The sequence below is a fragment of the Rana temporaria genome, chromosome 1 (genome assembly GCF_905171775.1).
Source record: "Rana temporaria chromosome 1, aRanTem1.1, whole genome shotgun sequence".
Taxonomy (NCBI): domain Eukaryota; kingdom Metazoa; phylum Chordata; class Amphibia; order Anura; family Ranidae; genus Rana; species Rana temporaria.
The window spans coordinates 87,687,345-87,706,020 of record NC_053489.1 but is presented as its reverse complement, the minus strand read 5'-3'; the positions used below and the strand labels follow the sequence as shown (position 1 = coordinate 87,706,020).

At 40.3% G+C, this 18,676-nt stretch overlaps 1 protein-coding gene across 6 annotated transcripts in view; it reads left to right on the top strand.

The window, feature by feature from the left end:
• MAST4 (microtubule associated serine/threonine kinase family member 4) overlaps positions 1 to 18,676 on the top strand; it is a 742,993-nt gene that overhangs the window by 576,588 nt on the left and 147,729 nt on the right. The gene's annotated exons all lie outside the window — the stretch shown is intronic.

Below are 18,676 nucleotides of genomic sequence, written 5' to 3'. Positions count from 1 at the left end.
AGTGGACCGGATCCAATGTCGACCGGTGTCGGTGGATGCTGTCTTGCAGATGTATGAATTAGATTTGGTCTGCCTGAAAATCTGACAGGTGGACCTGATCGATCTGTCAGTCTGAAAAGGGCCTAAAGGCCAATGTGAATAATTTTGAACAAAAAGGATGCACTCACAAAGTCCAAGTCCACCTGTTGCAATAACCACTCTGATGCCATTCACTCCCCCAGAGGAGCTTTTCTATGATTTAAGTTTAGTATTTATTATTAAGCTCCTTTGGTGGAGTGAAATTTGTTAGATCGCTATTGTAGGTGTGACTTTTCGTTCCAATAAAGGAATTGGCTTTTATGGTAAAGTGATTCTCTTCCCCTTTTGTGGAGGATCAATGTGTTGGACGTTCAGTGGTTCACAACCGCAAAGAGCCTGCTCCTGTATCCGGGAGAGAGGAGAGAAAACTATATCCTGTTGCAGAGTACAAATAACTCTAAATGAAAGGCAGCTCCTAAACCATTTTCAGTGTTTTGTCAGCACTCTGCCTTTTCACACAGCAGAGGGAGCGTGTAAGACAGCCCTAATCGCCAGCGAATGTACATGTATAATGGGGAAAGAGTGGGAAAACAATACAGTTTCTCTCCAGTCCCTCACCATGTGTATGCAAGAAACCTAAGTGACATACACACTGCCCACAATCCTGCCACTTTGTAAAGACAATATTACACACCTGTTCTTATAATTTCACAGTCTTGATTGAAATGGTATTGTGAGGTTGCTTTGATCCATTTGATAATTTCATTAAATAAAGCAGGTTAAGAAGAGTTGAAATTTCTAGAATATTGCCCATGTTTATGGACGCATAATGCAAATATAATCTTTAATAGGTCATACAGTTTATTTTTGCTAATCTTATTAAGTAGAGAGGTGGAGTTGGCTTAATAACTTACCAACCAAGTTAATGCTGTAACTTTCTGGTATCAAGATCAGAATATGACCTATCCAATTTCCTCTGCCCCCAGATATCTCTCGATTTAATACCAAAAGCAATCCCCCGGTGGCTTCACCATTATGACATAAACCAAGTTATGCTCTGTGGAATTATTTCAATCATTTATACATACTGTTAGAAAGTGTCATGAAGTGAATGTAATAAGGCAGCTTATATTGAATCAGACTGATAATTATTTTTATCTTGCTTTAAGCTATACACTGTGATCAGCAGTACAGTCTTGGAATTTATCTGAATTTCTAATAATGCTTTTATGAATTCTCATCTTGGAGAACTGCTAATTCTGAGTTAGCATGTAGATCACTTTGTCATAGTATGGAGCATATTCTCCTTAGAATCGAGTAAAACCAGAGTTAGAATTTGCTGATCCAATTTAAAAGCAGATTCTAATTTCCAAATGATCATGACCTGCATGTAATTTCCTAGGTGTACAACTCTTCTATATACACAAATCAGCCAACCGAAGACATAGCATGCAAGAGTGCCCATTTTATTATGAATATGGAATACATATTATATGTGTATCTGCAGTATGTACGTAATAAACAATCTGTTAAAAGCCATTGATAAAAAGCTTTTCTATAACAGTAAGATATCTAAATAAACCTTCATATGTATGTAAATCCTAACCATAAACACATTTGCTCTCTATTGGCCTATAAGGCCTCATGCACACTGGACGTTATAATAAAGTTGTAAAAACACCAGTAGCTGTGCAGTCAGTTTTTGCAATAGATCAAAAATGTCAAAACATGGGGGGGTCACGCTTTTCGAGCGTGTATTGGCGCTTTTGGGTGTTTTTTTTACATTTGAGCATTTTTACAGCTGAAAACAGCTGAAAAACTCCCCTCTGACCCCACTAGTTTTGGGGTTTGTTTACAGCCAAAAAACACCCCAGCCAAAAACAGTTGATAAGAGCCTATGTGTGCATGGACACATAGGAAACCATGCTGGAGTGTTTATTGACTGTAGAAAAAAAAACATCTGAAGCCAAAAACAGCAGCTTTAAAAACGTTCAGTGTGCATGAGGCCTTAAACACACTAATGCCTGTCATGGGTTTATTTTATTTATTATAAGTACTTTTGAAACTTCATCAATTTACGCAGCACTTTACGCATATACAAATTGACATCAGTCCCTGCCCTCTAGAAGCTTACAATATAAGGTCCCTAACTCGCATTCATACATACACATATTGGGGCCAATTGTGACAGGAGGCAATTAACCTTCCAGCATGTCTTTGGAGTGTGGGATTGCCTGGAAGAAACACACGCAGGCACAGGGAGAGCATGCAAACACTGTGCAGGTAGTGCCATGGTTGGTATTCATACCAACAACCCTAGTGCTGCTAGCCAGTCACTGTGCTAGATCGTTTTTTTCAATCAGCCAGTTGGCTTATAAAAAAAATTGTTATTCCCTCAGCCAAAAAAGTGAGATGGATGGAGGAATACACTGATCGGCAGCTGTAGTCGATTGGAAGCAACCGGCTGACCAAGAAATGTTTTTCAACAATCCCGTTGGAAAGAGGAATGAGGTTGATCAAAATGTTTGCATCCCTGCTGAGCCGGCAGAATTTCGAGCCATCTATGACCATCTTAATGAAAGTATTTGTTATATTTATGCAATACAAAAATAATGATTATGTTGTCAGAAATCACTTCAGCACCTATTTTTATCTAGTGAACTGACGATGCTTAATTTAAATGTTATTACAGAGCATGCCCCTATATGTTGTGGAGATGAGTAAAGGGGTAGGTTTACTATAGTCCTAACATGCTTCCTTTCATGAGTTGATGATAATTATTCTTCTCTATAGATATTGCACGGTTACAGGCAGGATCACCTTGTGAAAGTAATGGGAAAAGGCCAGAAAAAAAGAAATGCAGCCACCACATCTGAAGACTGATGAGCTTCAGTGCATTTTATTATTATTTTTTTATTTCGAAACTCTCCGTCATCATAACCTAAAACTGGTTATCAGACACCGCAAGATAACACACCATTTATGTACTACATTTTAGGCCACATCTACACCTCAGAGCCCCCAAGGTTTCTATGCAAATTACATTTTATTAATTTGCATAAGCAGGCACCCTGCACCCAACAGGGCAATGTGCAAGCGTTGTTTGTCACTGATGCCCTGGAAACTAAATCGCTGAGATGGTGAAGTGGGTGTCTCCCCCTACCTGGGAGTGGGGGAAATTAAGCACTAGATGTTGCCAGCCAATGAGTTTCAAGGTGAATGTATTGGATGGTATGGAAGTAGGTTATTTCCTTTTTATCTTTGTTGCAATTTCGCTTATTTAACTTTACCAGTTTTCATAGCAGCCAACATTTATACTTTTTGTTTTCTTTTATATCAAATAACACTTTTAATTACACAAGACATTTGACCTGTTAACCTTTAACAGAAATTATTAGTAGTAGTGACAAGTGATAAATGTGTTTTTATAGTCTGAGCAGCAGGGGTTCCATTGCAGTAATCTACACTGCAGACAAAAACAGATTCTTTGTTTCTGACTAAGTAATTTGTGTTAAAATTGTTCTTTTATATATCTAGCTTAAACGTCATTATTACCTGCCAATTGTATAGACAAATACTCAAAAGAAAACTGCAGTGTGATTATTTCTTTATTGTTCCCATTTGTTGAGAAATATCAAAATTCATAAAATTTACAGGCTTGACCTTGGTTTACAAGCTTTACTGTTTGTTTGCAAATCAAGTTGGGAGGGAGGTACTGCTTTAGCAATGAAAACATCACAACTTCTTCTTACTATTTAGCTTCTTACTAAATTGGGATATTGCAAAAACCACAACGTGCCTGTGAGTAGCTCCAAATCCGATACAAGGTTTATTTTGACATACACTATACATATTTATAACGTCAGTAAAATGACCAACCACACCTAAGGCAGAGCCCTCCCTGCCCCAAGGAACCCCCCCCCCCCCCACTGCTCAGGGCATGTGGCTTTTTCGTCCCCTCTTTTTCTTGGGCTGCATGCTCAGGTATGGGTCAGGTATATATTTGAGGGGGGGACTTCATGCTGTGTTTTATTTTTTTGGGCGTGGGGTCCTGGTATGCATTGTAAGGTGGGTGCTGATTGAAAAAAAATGATTTTTTTTAATTGCCAGCATATTTTCTTCATCTTATGTTAGGGATGCAGTGGCTGGCTTCCCGGCCCACTCCTTTGCAACCAGCTCATGGCTAAAAGTTGCTATAAGAACTTTACTGCAGTAGTTCCAGTATTTACCATGCAATTCTTAGTGAATTGAACATTTGCAGTTGTTTCTACATGCGTTATTTTATGCCATTTTTTCAGCGTTCTTTAACTCTTAGTGAATTGACCCCATCGTTTTTGTGTACTCTGTAATTAAAGCGGAGGTTCACCGTAATTTTTGTTTTAAAAGCCAGCAGCTACAAATACTGCATCTGTTGACTTTTAAAAAATGGACACTTACCTGTCCAGGTCGCCCGCCGAAGACGAGCTACCGCTCGGCTCTCGGCTTCCCCCACCGCCATCCTCGGTGAGGGAATTGGGAAGTGAAGCGCTGAGGCTTCACTGCCCGGTTCCCTACTGAGCATACGCGAGTCGCGCTGCGCCGTCCTCACTGGTTCCCACTGTGTTCTGGGAGCCGTGTGTTTCCCAGAACCCAACGGGGGGGGGGGGGCGCAAAGGGGCGGGAGTCTATACCAGGAAGTGGTGCAAATACCTGTTTTATACAGGTAACTGCACCCCCTCCCCACTGAAAGGTGACACCGGAGGGGGGGAGGGTTCCGAAAAGTGGAGGTTCATTTTTGGGTGAACCTTCGCTTTAAGATAATTAACAAGCCAGACATTATTGACCAATACAGATGGTTATGTAATCATAGTCAGCCAATTATCAAATAATATTCACTTGATTAGGTACCTGTAATCGTACATGCCCATAATGTCTATACGTTTCACAAGATAAAGCTGGCATCTTCCTGGTGCTTCTATAAAATTCCCATTGGTATCATGTAAATAATAAAATGATGACAAAACAATATTTCTTCTTAGATATATTAAGTCTCAGGCATTTATCTAAAATGGGTGCTATATACCCAAATAGATGACCCTGCCACAGAATTGAGGTAAGCAAGGTAATGCTGCAAATATCATTCTAGAATATCCTTACTCATCACTTAGAATACGACCATGGATGTCTAGTGGAAATTCTAGCAAGCTTTCAGGACACCTTTGATGGGTAATTTGCAGCCTGCAGATGCTCAGAAAAAAAATGGAGGCTATTTGTGGTTTTTTTTTCCACCCTCCTCAAGTTTCAGTGGGAGCTTACTCAAAAACCTTTATTATTGTATGTTAACTGGTTCCCGACCGGCGAACGACTATGTACGTCGACAGTATGGCACGGCTGCACAAATGGGCGTACAGGTATGTCCCATTTAATTTGCGAGCCATGTGGTCGCGAGTGCGTCGCCTGCCGTAATCTCTGTGGGAGCCGCGGACCTGATCGCAGAGCTGAAGAATGGGGAGATGTTAGTGTAAACACAACATCTCCCTGTTCTGCCTAGGTGACACTGTCACTGATCGTGTTCCCTGTCATTGGGAACAACGATCAGTGATGTGTCACGGCAAGCTATGCCCCCTAACAGTTACAAGCCCTCCCTAGGACACACTTAACCCTTCAGCGTCCACTACAGGTTAACCCCTTCAGTGTCATTTTTACAGTAATCCGTGCATTTTTATAGCACTGATCGCTGTAAAAATGACACTGGTCCCAAAATGGTGTCAATAGTGTCAATAGTGTCTGATGTGTCCACCATAATGTTGCAGTCACGATAAAAATTGCTGATCGTCGCCATTACTAGTAAAAAAAATTATTAATAAAAATGCCCTAAAACTAGCCCCTATTTTGTAGACACTATAATTTTTGCACAAACAAATCAATAACCGCTTATTGCTTTTTATTTTTTATTTTTTACAAAAAATATGTAGAATACGTATCGGCCTAAACTGAGAAAAAAAAATGTTTTTTATATATTTGTTGGGGTATTTATTATAGCAAAAAGTAAAAAATATTGAATTTTTTCCAAAATTGTCGCTCTATTCTTGTTTGGAGCGCAAAAAATAAAAACTGCAGAGGTGATCAAATACCACCAAAAGAAAGCTCTATTTGTGGGAAAGAATGGACGTCAATTTTGTTTGGGAGCCACTTCGTATGACCGCGCAATTGTCAGTTAAAGCGACGCAGTGCCGAATCGCAAAAAGTGGCCCGGTCTTTAACCAGCCAAATGGTCCAGGGCTTAAGTGGTTAAATAAATCTTATCAGTATTGGTCCTGTTTCCATGTATAACTTGTAATTTTATTGCAGAAGTTGGTAGCCATATTGCTCATTAGATATGCAGGCTCTGCTTATTTTCATTGCAGTGCTACACAAAGGTGGAGCTTTACTGCAAGTCTGTGTTGTTTGACTCATTAAAAACAATGCGCTCCCTCTTTTAATTCAAATAAGTCAGTGCGTATTTTTGTCTGGGGCGAGTGTTAAAAAGCAGTTTTACCTTACCCTTGGTCCTGGAGTGTTCCTCTATGTGGAAACAGTTTCATGAAGCATCTTCCTTCAACACTTCGTTACTCACACACACTCTCATGTCCTCACATACAATACAGAGCCATAAAGGCCAGTATACATGGCTAAATTTTCTCTTGTTTAGCCCAGAGGCTAAATGAGAAAAAAAAATCGGTTGATTCCCCCATCCACGCTAATGGTGTGCACCAAGGAATCTCCACTGCTGACTGCTGTAATCAAGAAACCACAGCACTCACGGCTACCTGAAAACAATAGTCACTGTTCGCCTTCTGCTTAGCTGCTGATTTCCTAAATCGACTTTTGTCAACTGGGTGGTTCTGTTGAATCAACTGAAGTTTATGCTAACTATGAGGACCTTACATGGGGACATCAAAGTTCTGCACACAACCTGGAGCATCGGAGACAAGCTTGCTGGCTGCCAGGAAAATGAGGAATAAGCTAAATATAACCAATAAAATTAACATTTATCCTTGCAATGCAGTTGTTGGGCACCCTGCAAGGGTAACTTTGAAATCTCCCCAGAGTTCAGCTTTGAATACTTAGAATCGCTGATGCTCAGTTCAGCTTTACTGACTGCATGCTTTTTCTGGGTCAGTGACTTGAAGCATTGAAGCCAGAGATAAACAATTTGAGGTAGATAGCATTTTTCTTTCTTTAGGCCACAGCAGGTCAACTTTAATGCCAGTCCCATCTTGATTTGCTCACCTGTTACTCAGTTTAGTTGCTGCAATTTAGGAAACAAAGCCTTGTGTAAGCTCCTAGTCCCATTTTGGGGCTTGAATAGGGCTGAGGACACTCTTTTGCCCTCATTTGACAGCAGTTTGTGCTTGAGTGGCCAATTCCCATTTCTCATAGGGGAGCCACATGCTCCCCTATGAGTAAAACACAGGTTTGCTTTAAGTTATCAATGTTTATGGAAAATTAAATCTAGGATTGAGGTTCAACTCGTCAGTAGTTGAAGATATTGCCAGTTCATATTTTTTCCCATCTATGAAGGAAGAGTACATTATAATCAAATAAAGTAGTGTCCCGCTACGTGATGCATTTGTGTGTCTGATCATCGCAACATTTGAGTTATGATTGGCCAATTCTGATTATTTTGAATTACCACCTTCTTCTCTGTCAGCAGTTCCCAATATCAATTATAATTAATCCTTGTAGTCCCTTGGTGCTAATATCCATTCGGCTCATCACGCGTTCCTGATTTTCAGTGTAGACAGCTATTAAAAGTGCATTAATAATTTAAAGAGTGAGTTCAACATATGTCTTCTCTGAAAGATTTGCATTCCTTCCCCTCTAAAGAGAAGACATACTACTTCACACGGCTAATTACTAAACAATGCAAGCATTTAATTAATCAGGATATACATTTCTTACCAATAACAACTTCCCAAATGAGGCACCCTGTGTGAGGCTTTGGGGGTAGAGCCAGTTTCGTATGCTGATTACCTATCCACTTTGCATCTTTTCCCCCAGGAAAGATGAGTTAATTACCTATCTGCTGCCTGCCCGCTACTTGGTATTCCTTTAGCAGGGCAGAAGTACCGGCTATAATCTCTGCAGTATATCGACATTATCGTGCAACATACAGCGGCCAAGAACTCCCTGGAAACAGCAGGATTTAAGTAATAAGTGAGCGCAGCACATATGGGCAGGGAATTTACTGGCACAACTTTTCATTTCACAGTCACCCAGGAATTCACTTACAGATGGGTGGATGAATGCAGACAGGAGTACGGTGGCAGATGAAGGTCATGTATCAGACTTTTTTTTTTTTTTTTAATGTCAGGCTCAATTTTTTATTTATTTTTTATAACAGACTTTTGGTAATTATTTATTAATACGTTTACCTTAGTAATGCAATATAAATAGAAAGAAAAAATTATTTCAGTGATATCCAAAGGGGTGTTTGCGTGTCACCATGTACTCTAGAACATACTCACCTGAATTGGCCACATCGCATAACTTTCCATATCCATGAAAAAAAGGTTAGGTTCCATGCACACTAGATGCTCAAAAACAGCTAAAAACGCTAACATTTAGCATTTTTTTGCCATTTTTTTGCAATGCTTTAGAAGTCTTTTCAAAAGTGTTTAGGAGCGATATAGTTTTTGTTAAGGAGCGTGCGGCCACAGGCACCCTAACAACCAGTGAAAAGCCAGCCGCCACATCCTTAACAGATGACTCATCAGCTGTCAATGGGATTCCCCACTGACAGCTGAATGTAAACGGTGTGGGGTTTCCCTTAAAATCCCACACCAGACCGGAAAAGGGAGGGGGGGGGGCGAGACCCACAGGCTGTTTTTTTTCTCAGTTTTTATTGCTGGAAATTGTTTTGTTTACATTCAGTTGTCAGCAGGAAACCCATCTGACAGCTGAAGAGTCATTTGTTGTTAAGGATTCAGCGGCCGACTTGCTGGTCTGCTCCTTAACAACCAGGTATTCATTGGTTGTTAAAGGTGCTGGTGGGCTGCTGGCTAAAAAAAAAAACGCTGGAAACAGGTGCTGTGAGCTTTTTTCTGCAGGTAAATCGCCCCAAAAATGTAAAGAGAGTTGGTTGTTCTTTTTTTTGCTTTTAGAAGCTGGAGCTTGAAAAACGCTTCTAGCCTACAATAATGTGCATGGCCACATGGCATAATACCAATCGCTTATAGAGGCAGAAAAAAAATGCTCAAAGTCGCTGTTGGAAGCTTAAAATTAAGCTAGTGTGCATGGAGACTAATACTGTTACATTGCCTCTGTGCTTTTGTTTAGTTTTTATTTCAGTTTGTAGGCATCACCCATATATGTGGGAATTGTTCTATATGTTATTGTATTATAAGTCAGAATCAGAAATTGAATTTTAGTTCTCATGGTCTTATGAAGATTTTCTTTGCTCTGAATCTGCATGACCTGTGTGTCAGTCCTAGACTAATGGAGGTAGACACTGTCCAAATAAGCAAAGTAATGGTCCTCAGGTAAGTCCCACCAAGGAGGGAAACTATCAGAGGAAACCTGTAAGCACAATACTCATGCTTGTTCTAATAAAGCTAGTGTGGCCCCATTGGTTTGCTTGTTTGTGTCTATGGAGAAGACAATGCCCAGAGAGGGATTGGCTCCCATGGCTGTAGCAGTGTGTGTGGCCTCAGTGTAAGAGAACTGGAGCGGCACAACTCTTTGTTAATGAAGAGACACCGTCCAGTCTTTTTATAAATGAATTGACTGATACCATACTCTATATCGTCTATATTTTCACTTTATCAAGTGATAGAACTTTTTTTGATCCCTTTTATTCATTTATTTTGCAACAGAAAAGGAAAGTAATAAGACAGATTGCAATAGTCATTATTGACCATGTGTCCACATACAAAGGAAGGTGGCCAGACTGACTAATGTACAATAAATATGATGTGAAGGTTAATTGGTGGTGTCCGTTTATATATCTGTAGTATGGATATACTAGAGACATTATGCTGGAAGTGTTTTATCATCTAGTTCTTCATATCAAAGGCATTCATTCTTCTTACGCTACACATAACAAACTCTAATACATTTTAATGCTTTGCAGATAAATGGTTGTAATAATATGAAATAGTATTAGGTTAGAATGGGATTTAGCTGTTAGCTAGGAAATACCGTAACAATATTACTGTATTGAATTCTTTGATCTGTTTGGTTCAGCTGTTTATGAAAGAGATTACATTCAATTTGGACAATTCACCTTTATGATCCTGGTTAAACGCTATCTGAGTTTTGTCCTTTCTATAACGTGTTTGTTTTGTTAACGTATAGTTTTTTAGTATCATTAAGAAAGTCATATCTTGTAGCTTCTGTAATTATGTTTTTGACACATGTGGCAAAAGTATAAAGGACATGTGAATACATTTGTAAATATAGGGCCAACATGGAGTTTATGATGTAGGTGAAGGAGATGTTGGCAAAAAATAAATAAAAAGCAGCCCAATAAAAAGTGCTATGTGTAAATAAAGATAAACAGACGCACCATAAGTTGGTAGTAAACTCTGGTACATTACTTGTACCCTACAGGTAAGCCTATAATAAGGCTTACCTGTAGGTACTGTGAATATCTCCTAAACTTACACAGTTTTAGAGATATTCAGAGTGCACGCAGCCAATGATATAACCGGTACATGCATTATGAAGGTTCGGCTTACGGTGCTGGACCATCAGAGCCCATGCTGTAAACGGCGAGAGTGACGTTATCGCTCCCTGGTCACTCATGTAGATTAAGGCCGCAAACCCAGAAGTAAGACCGGAGGAAGATGTCAGCCCTCTCAGCGGTGACATTGCGGCGCTGGAGGGATTCATTCTAAGGGAAGTTTTTCATAATGTGCTAGTATGCAATGTTAGCACATAATGCTATGCTATGCTAGTATGCAATGCTAGCACACAAATAGATTTTTTTTTTTTTTGGTGGTATTTGATCACTTCTGCAGTTTTTTTGTTTTTTTTTGCGCTATAAACAAATAAATACTGTCAATTTTGAAAAAAAAAAAAGCATACATTTTTACTTTTTCCTATAATGGAGATCCCCAAAAAATATAAAAAAAATATAAAATGTCTTCCTCGGCTTAGGCTGATATGTATTCTTCTACATATTTTTGGTAAAAAAAATTCGCAATAAGTGTATATTATTATTTTTTTGTGAAAAAGTTATAGCGTCTACAAAATAGGGGATAGATTTATGGCATTATTATTATTGTTTTATTTTATTAATAAACTGCGATTTTTATCGTGATTGCGGCAGACAGATCGGACACTTTTGACATTTACACAGCGACCAGTGCTAAAAATAGCCGCTGATTACTGTATAAATGTCACTAGCAGGGAAGGAGTTAAACATTAGGGGGCGATCAAGGGGTGAAGTGTGTTCATTCAGCGTGTTTTAACTGTAGGGGGGATGGGCTACCACTGACATGACAGGGATCACTGTCCCCTATGACGGGAAACAGAAGATCCCTGTCATGTCACTAGGCAAAACGGGGAAATGCCTTCTTTACATTTACATGCATTTCACCGTTCTGCCTCTCCTTGGCGTGATCGCGGGCCACCGGCGGACATCGAGTCCACAGGCATGCTGTTGTGCCACGCACGCCTGCTATCCCAGGATTACGAAGGGACATATGGGTACGCCATTTTGCGCACCCGTGCCATTCTGCCAACGTACATCAGAATGCGGCGGTCGGGAAGTGGTTAAGACCTGGAGAAGTTGGAGGTCAAGTCAACACAGAATCATTTTGCAGTGTTTCAGTGCACATTATCCTATGTGAAAGAGGCCACTGCTATCAGGGAATACCATTTCAATGAAAGGGTGTACTTGTTTAGGTAGGTGGTATGTGTCAAGTAACATCTGCATGAATGGCAAGACACAAGATTTCCCAGCATAACATTGCCCAAAGTATTGCGCTGTCTCCACTGGCTTGCCTTCTTCCCATATTGCATCCTGGGGCCATCCCTTCCCCAGGTAACTGACACATATGCCCCCGGTCACCTACATGATGTAAAAGAAATTGTGATTCATCAGACCGGACCACCTTCCATTGCTCTGTGGTCAATTTCCGATTCGGACATGCCAATTGCAGACACTTTTGACTGTGAACACGGGTCAACATATGGGCACTCTGACCAGTCTGTGACTACGCAGCCCTATACTCGACAAACTGCTGTGCCCATTTTCTCTGCTTTCAACACATCAACTTCATTGACTACATGTTTACTTGCTGTCTACTATAGCCCACTGACTTTCAGATGCCAATAATATTTACTTTTTTACTGTCAGTGGTCATAAAGTTATGTCTGATCGGTGTATGTCATAGATATGTCACATTTATGCAGATTGTATGTAGACAATTGGGCAAAAGGGAGAGAAAGAAATGCCACCCTTGTTATGTAAACCCTTTTATTAAGCATACTTAATAAATAATCTCCCTAATCTTTTTAATCTTCAAAAACTGTGTACCTAAATGATACAAAATATAGGCTGCAGAGAAGTCCAGGCCTGACCTTGCAGTTGAACATTTAGGACTCTGTATCACATGGGTGTCTGCACTGAATTACAGGCAGGTACAGTATAGCCGTCCCCGTGAAGGTATTTCAATTCTGTATTTAGCCGTTTGGAGTTCAGCATTAACTTTCTATTTTGAAATTATCCTGAGCAAAGCACGGCTCAGTATTTAGGGATCTCTCATAACCATGCCTGGATATCCACCTAATCTCTCTTTTATATTAAGCTGTTAACTGCAGTAAATCATTCAAAGGAAACTGGGAATATATTAAGTTTATCCATAGAAATCTGCCCAAAGCACACCTGTATAAGGAAATGGATGTCCAAGAAGAGGACACCTTTCAAAAGAGTGGTAGTTGGAAGGGATGTAATTGTAGCTGAAAAGTGCATTCTATCATGTGGGTTTGTAGGGATTTGTCCTTTGTGCTGGTTTCAGTGGTAATATGAAGGCTGAACAGATTACAGAATGATTCTTCAATTTGCAGGGCTCTGTGTACTTCATATGATGCCACATACATGCCACCGCTGAAATGTTTTTGTTAAAATCCTTTGATAATCATCATATTTCTCCAAGGAATCATCAGGCATTTGGTACATGATACCCTTAGGATGGCATTGATAACAGGGGATTTGTGCTGCATTTGTAACAGAAGAATTTGAGAAGTTCTAAAATGTATTTAAAGAACAAAATATATTACCACTACTTAGATATAATAGCTGTACTAGTTTTTTTTTCTGGATTTTTTACTTTATTCTAATCTGGTGATTCTGCCAGTAAGATGCATCCTTTTATACGATTACTGTACTGTGTGTATGATGGAGAAATGTTGTCAACCTAGGGCAGGAATGTTTTTAGGACTTATTCATTTTGCAGTGGCAACTGCGAAGTGGTCGGTTCCTACTAGTGTGGGTACACTTCAAAAACTACATCTCTCAAGAACTCCTTCTCTTCACAGTTTGTGGCCAGGCTAAGGTAGTGCCATTCTTTTCCTGAAAATAAAGTAAATGTATGTACAGCCATGGCCAAAAGTTTTGAGAATGACACAAATACTAATTTTCACAAAGTCTGCTGCCTCAGTTTTTGAGATGGGAAATTGCATATACTCCAGAATGTTATGAAGAGTGATCAGACGAATTGCAATTAATTGCAAAGTTCCTCTTTGCCATGAAAATTAACATAATCCCATAAAAAAAAATTCCACTCCATTTGTGAAGAAGGCTTCAGGGTGCCCAAGAAAGTCCAGCAAGTGTCAGGACCGTCTCCTAAAGAGGATTCAGCTGCGGGATCGGAGTGCCACCAGTGCAGAGCTTGCTCAGGAATGGCAGCAGGCAGGTGTGAGCGCATCTGCACGCACAGTGAGGCGAAGACTTTTGGAAGATGGCCTGGTGTCAAAAAGGGCAGCAAAGAAGCCACTTCTCTCCAAAAAAAAACATCAGGGACAGATTGATCTTCTGCAGAATATATGGTGAATGGACTGCTGAGGACTGGGGCAAAGTCATATTCTCTGATGAAGCCTCTTTCCGATTGTTTGGGGCATCAGGAAAAAGGCTTGTCCGAGAAGAAAAGGTGAGCGCTACCATCAGTCCTGTGCCATGCCAACAGTAAAGCATCCTGAGACCATTCATGTGTGGGGTTGCTTCTCATCCAAAGGAGTGGGCTCACTTACAATTTTGCCGAAAAACACAGCCATGAATAAAGAATGGTACCAAAACACCCTCCAACAGCAACTTCTTCCAACAACAGTTTGGTGAAGAACAATGCATTTTCCAGCATGATGGAGCACCGTGCCATAAGGCAAAAGTGATAACTTAGTGGCTCGGGGACCAAAACGTTGACATTTTGGGTCCATGGCCTGGAAACTCCTCAGATCTTAATCCCATTGAGAACTTGTGGTCAATCCTCAGGAGGCAGGTGGACAAACAAAAACCCACTAATTCTGACAAACTCCAAGAAGTGATTATGAAAGAATGGGTTGCTATCAGTCAGGAATTGGCCCAGAAGTTGATTGAGAGCATGCCCAGTTGAATTGCAGAGGTCCTGAAAAAGAAGGGCCAACACTGCAAATACTGACTCTTTGCATAAATGTCATGTAATTGTTGATAAAAGCCTTTGAAGCGTATGAAGTGCGTGTAATTATATTTCACTACATCACAGAAACAACTGAAACAAAGATCTAAAAGCAGTTTAGCAGCAAACTTTGTGAAAACTAATATTTGTGTCATTCTCAAAACTTTTGGCCACAACTGGTATGCATGTGGAGAGGAACAGAAGTGGGTAGGAATAGACCGAGTGCTGTAGTTCAATATATCAAGATAATACATAGGGACATTTGGTATAAAACATACTAGTTCTAGAGAAATTGAAAGAAATTAGCAAAGTATCCAATGGACTTTTAAGACACCCACACAGTGATATAGTAAAAACATATGTTTATATAATAGACATAAAAAAAAAACTCTGTATAAAAAGTTAGAATTATAGCACATTCATATTCAAGAACCAGAGCACATTCACATTCAAAGATAGATTAATGTCACCTAAAGAGTATGTCACACTCCCAGTGTATGTAATCGATGTCAACATAAATAGTAAATTTTAGCAGTAGAAATACTTAATGTAGAAATGGTAGCATTCATGACATGTCCAATTGGGGATGGACTGGCCCCTGACTCAACATGTTTCCTTTAATCAAGTTCCTCTTCTTCAGGAGATCGGATAAGAACTTTTTCTTCAGGAGAAAGAGTTTAGTAAGCATGCTGATGTACAGGAGGCTACTGTCATGAAAGGTCTACTGGGTCAGTGCTACGGCCCTCCAGCTGTTGTAGAGCCACACATCTAATGAGGCATTGTAACACACTGACATTCACAGACATGACTAGGCATGATGGGAATTGTAGTTCCTGAACAACTGGAGGGCCGTAGTTTGAAGACCCATGCCATAGATCAAGGTAGAAAGGGGTGCACCAACACCCTATCCACGGATCACAACTAGATCAGTGTTCTAGGTACAGGTGCGCATATGGTTTAAGGTTAGAACCATCTAGTGATGCCACAATGACTGTATATAAGTCAAGATACTATATCATAACAGGAGGAATTGCCAAAAGATTATTCTCAGTATACAAGCAATACCGAAGATAAATAATCAACCATAATATGATCCACAACTGCACCCCTCAGGACTTCCCTTGATGCAGTATACTTGGTGGTGGTAATAGTGGTTTCATCCCCTGAATGACCAGCAAGGAGTTGTGGAGTTCAGCATGTAGAGTAAGTTGTGTGGTTCAGCATGATGTACATCTAAAAGAATACTATGGGTCAGTTTCTTTAAAATGTTGTTGTCTCTCTCATACTCATTATATTTAATAGGGTTATTTAATTATTTTGTAAAGGAAAAAATTCATCAACAAAGACTGATTAATTAGACTTTTTTAAATTTCCTATAGACTAAGGCCCCGTACACACAAGGAGACATGTCCGATGAAATCGGTCCACGGACCGTTTTCATCGGACATGTCTCCTGGGATATTTTGGTCTGATGTGTGTACACACCATCAGACCAAAATCCCCGCGGACAGAGAACGCGGTGACGTGGCGACGTGCGCAAACCAGGAAGTTCAATGCTTCCACGCATGCGTCGAATCAATTTGACGCATGCGCTGGATTTCGGTCCGCTGGTTAGACGTAATAACCAGCGGACATGTCCGATTAGGCGTACTAACCATCGGACATCATTGGACAGCATGCTTACAAACTTTTGTCCGCTGGAAACCTGTCCGCTAGGCCGTACACACGGTCGGACATGTCTCCTCGTGTGTACGGGGCCTAAGGGCCAGATCCACGAAGCAGTTACGCTGGCGTATCTATTGATACGCCGCGTAACTTCTAGGTTGCTCCGGCGTATCTTTGTTTTGTATCCACAAAACAAGATACGCCTGAAGCTGGGCTTGATCCGACTGGCGTACGTCTTAGTGTTGAGTATGCAAATTGGCTAGATACGCCAATCCACAAACGTACGTCCCGCCGGCGAATTTTTTTACGTCGTTTCCGTAAGGCTTTTTTCGGCGTAACGTTAATCCTGCTATATGAGGTGTAGCCAATGTTAAGTATGAACGTCGGGCCAGCGTTGAATTTTCCGTCGTGTACGTCATTTGCGTAAAACGTTCGCGAATAGGGCTTTGCGTAGAATGACGTTCATGTAGAAAGCATTGGCTTGTTGCGGGTTAATTTGGAGCATGCGCACTGGGACACCCCCACGGACGGCACATGCGCCGTTCAGAAAAAACATCATTTACGTCGGGTCAAGACGTATTAACATAAAACACGCCCACAACTTAGCCATTTGAATTGCGCGCCCTTACGCCAACGCATTTACACTACGCCGCTGTAAGTCAGACTTACGGCGCAAATTCTTTGTGGATACGGGAAATACGCTGTAAGTTACGGCGGCGTAGTGTATCTGAGATACGCTATGCCGGACGTAAAAAAGCGCCGCGGTACGTGGATCTGGCCCTAAATTTTTTATTAAATGGATGTGTTCTTTTTTGATCCCTGACATTTTGAATAAAGTATCACTGGAGTTAATTTTGCAACAAAGATTACCAGAGCCTATACCTTTCTCAACAGTCATACATGAGGCGGCTTTCCAAAGTGCCCTTAAAAGGCCTTATTTAAGTAAATTATTAGATAATATTGCAGGGAAAATGTGAACACATATTAGGTATGTGCAATGCCTTAATCACAGCAATTGGTATGATTAACGGCTTACTTGCCTGATACACTTTAACATTTTCCTTGCTGTTTCATCTGTCAATGAAGAAGGCTGTGTATGGCTTCTCTGGATTGCTGGCTCACCTCTGATCTATAAAGAAAAAAGGAGATGCAATTTAAACTAACTAAACTATGTATTAATGTGTAAGGAATGGGTGCTGATCAAAATACAACTAGTGCAAATGGTAGTTGGCAGTGGTGGCAGAACATGAACAGTATTGTTGCACTGAATGTTAAGTAAAATAACAAATGCATTAATTAAATTACTTTCGCTCTTACACAAGTAAGCTACTGTTTTTTTATCTTTTGTACAAAAACAAACAAAATATATATATATATATATATATATATATATATATATATATATATATATATATATATATATATATATATATATATATATATATATATATATATATATATATAGTGTGTGTGTATTCACAAATCGTATCACATAGGACCACATCCCCTGCCCTTCAGTTGAGCTTCGTGATTGCAGTTAAAGTTGAACTTCACTCTCTGTCAGCATTGACTTTTGTAATTCTTGCACCCCTTTCACACTGAGGCGTTTTTCAGGCGCTTTTCGGCTAAAAATAGGGCCTGTAAAGTGCCTGAAATACGGCTCCCCTGTAGTCTCAGTGTGAAAGCCTGAGTGCTTTTACACTGGAGCGGTGCGCTGGCAGGACATTAAAAAAAACTCCTGCAAGCAGCATCTTTGGAGCGGTGTATACACCGCTCCTAAAGTACCCCTGCCCATTGAAATGAATGGACAGTGCCTCCGAACCACCGGCAAAGTGCCGCTGCAGTGGTGCTTTGCGGGTGGTTTTAGGGGTAAATATGTATTTATTGCTTTTCAACAGATGGATACAATACATACAACCACCAGATGTCCACAATGCAGGAATGTACATAGCAATACATATTGTCTGAGACACTGCACAGCATAAGCCCAACACAAGTCCAACAAATTCGCACACCATGTCGGGTGGCTCTTTGCGGGTGGTTTTAACCATTTAACCCTCTGCAAAAACAATGGTAAAGCGCCTATAAAAATAGCAGCGCTTTACCGCCGCCAATGCCTCAGTGTGAAAGCGGCCTTATACTGCTAGGATTGTAAATGGATAGGAAAGTTTTAAACTTTTCATTTTTTCAGTTACTCCCTGGTTTCTGGGCTTAGGCAAATTTATGTCATACATCTCAGGAGTTCTCTGTGGGGTAGGAAGGGTTTTCTCAGATAATCACACTCTCCTGCCTGCATGCATGCCTGAGCTAAGGGCAGATGGATCCCAGGTAGTAAATGTTGCATGTATTATCTACCCTTACTGAGGATGGCCACG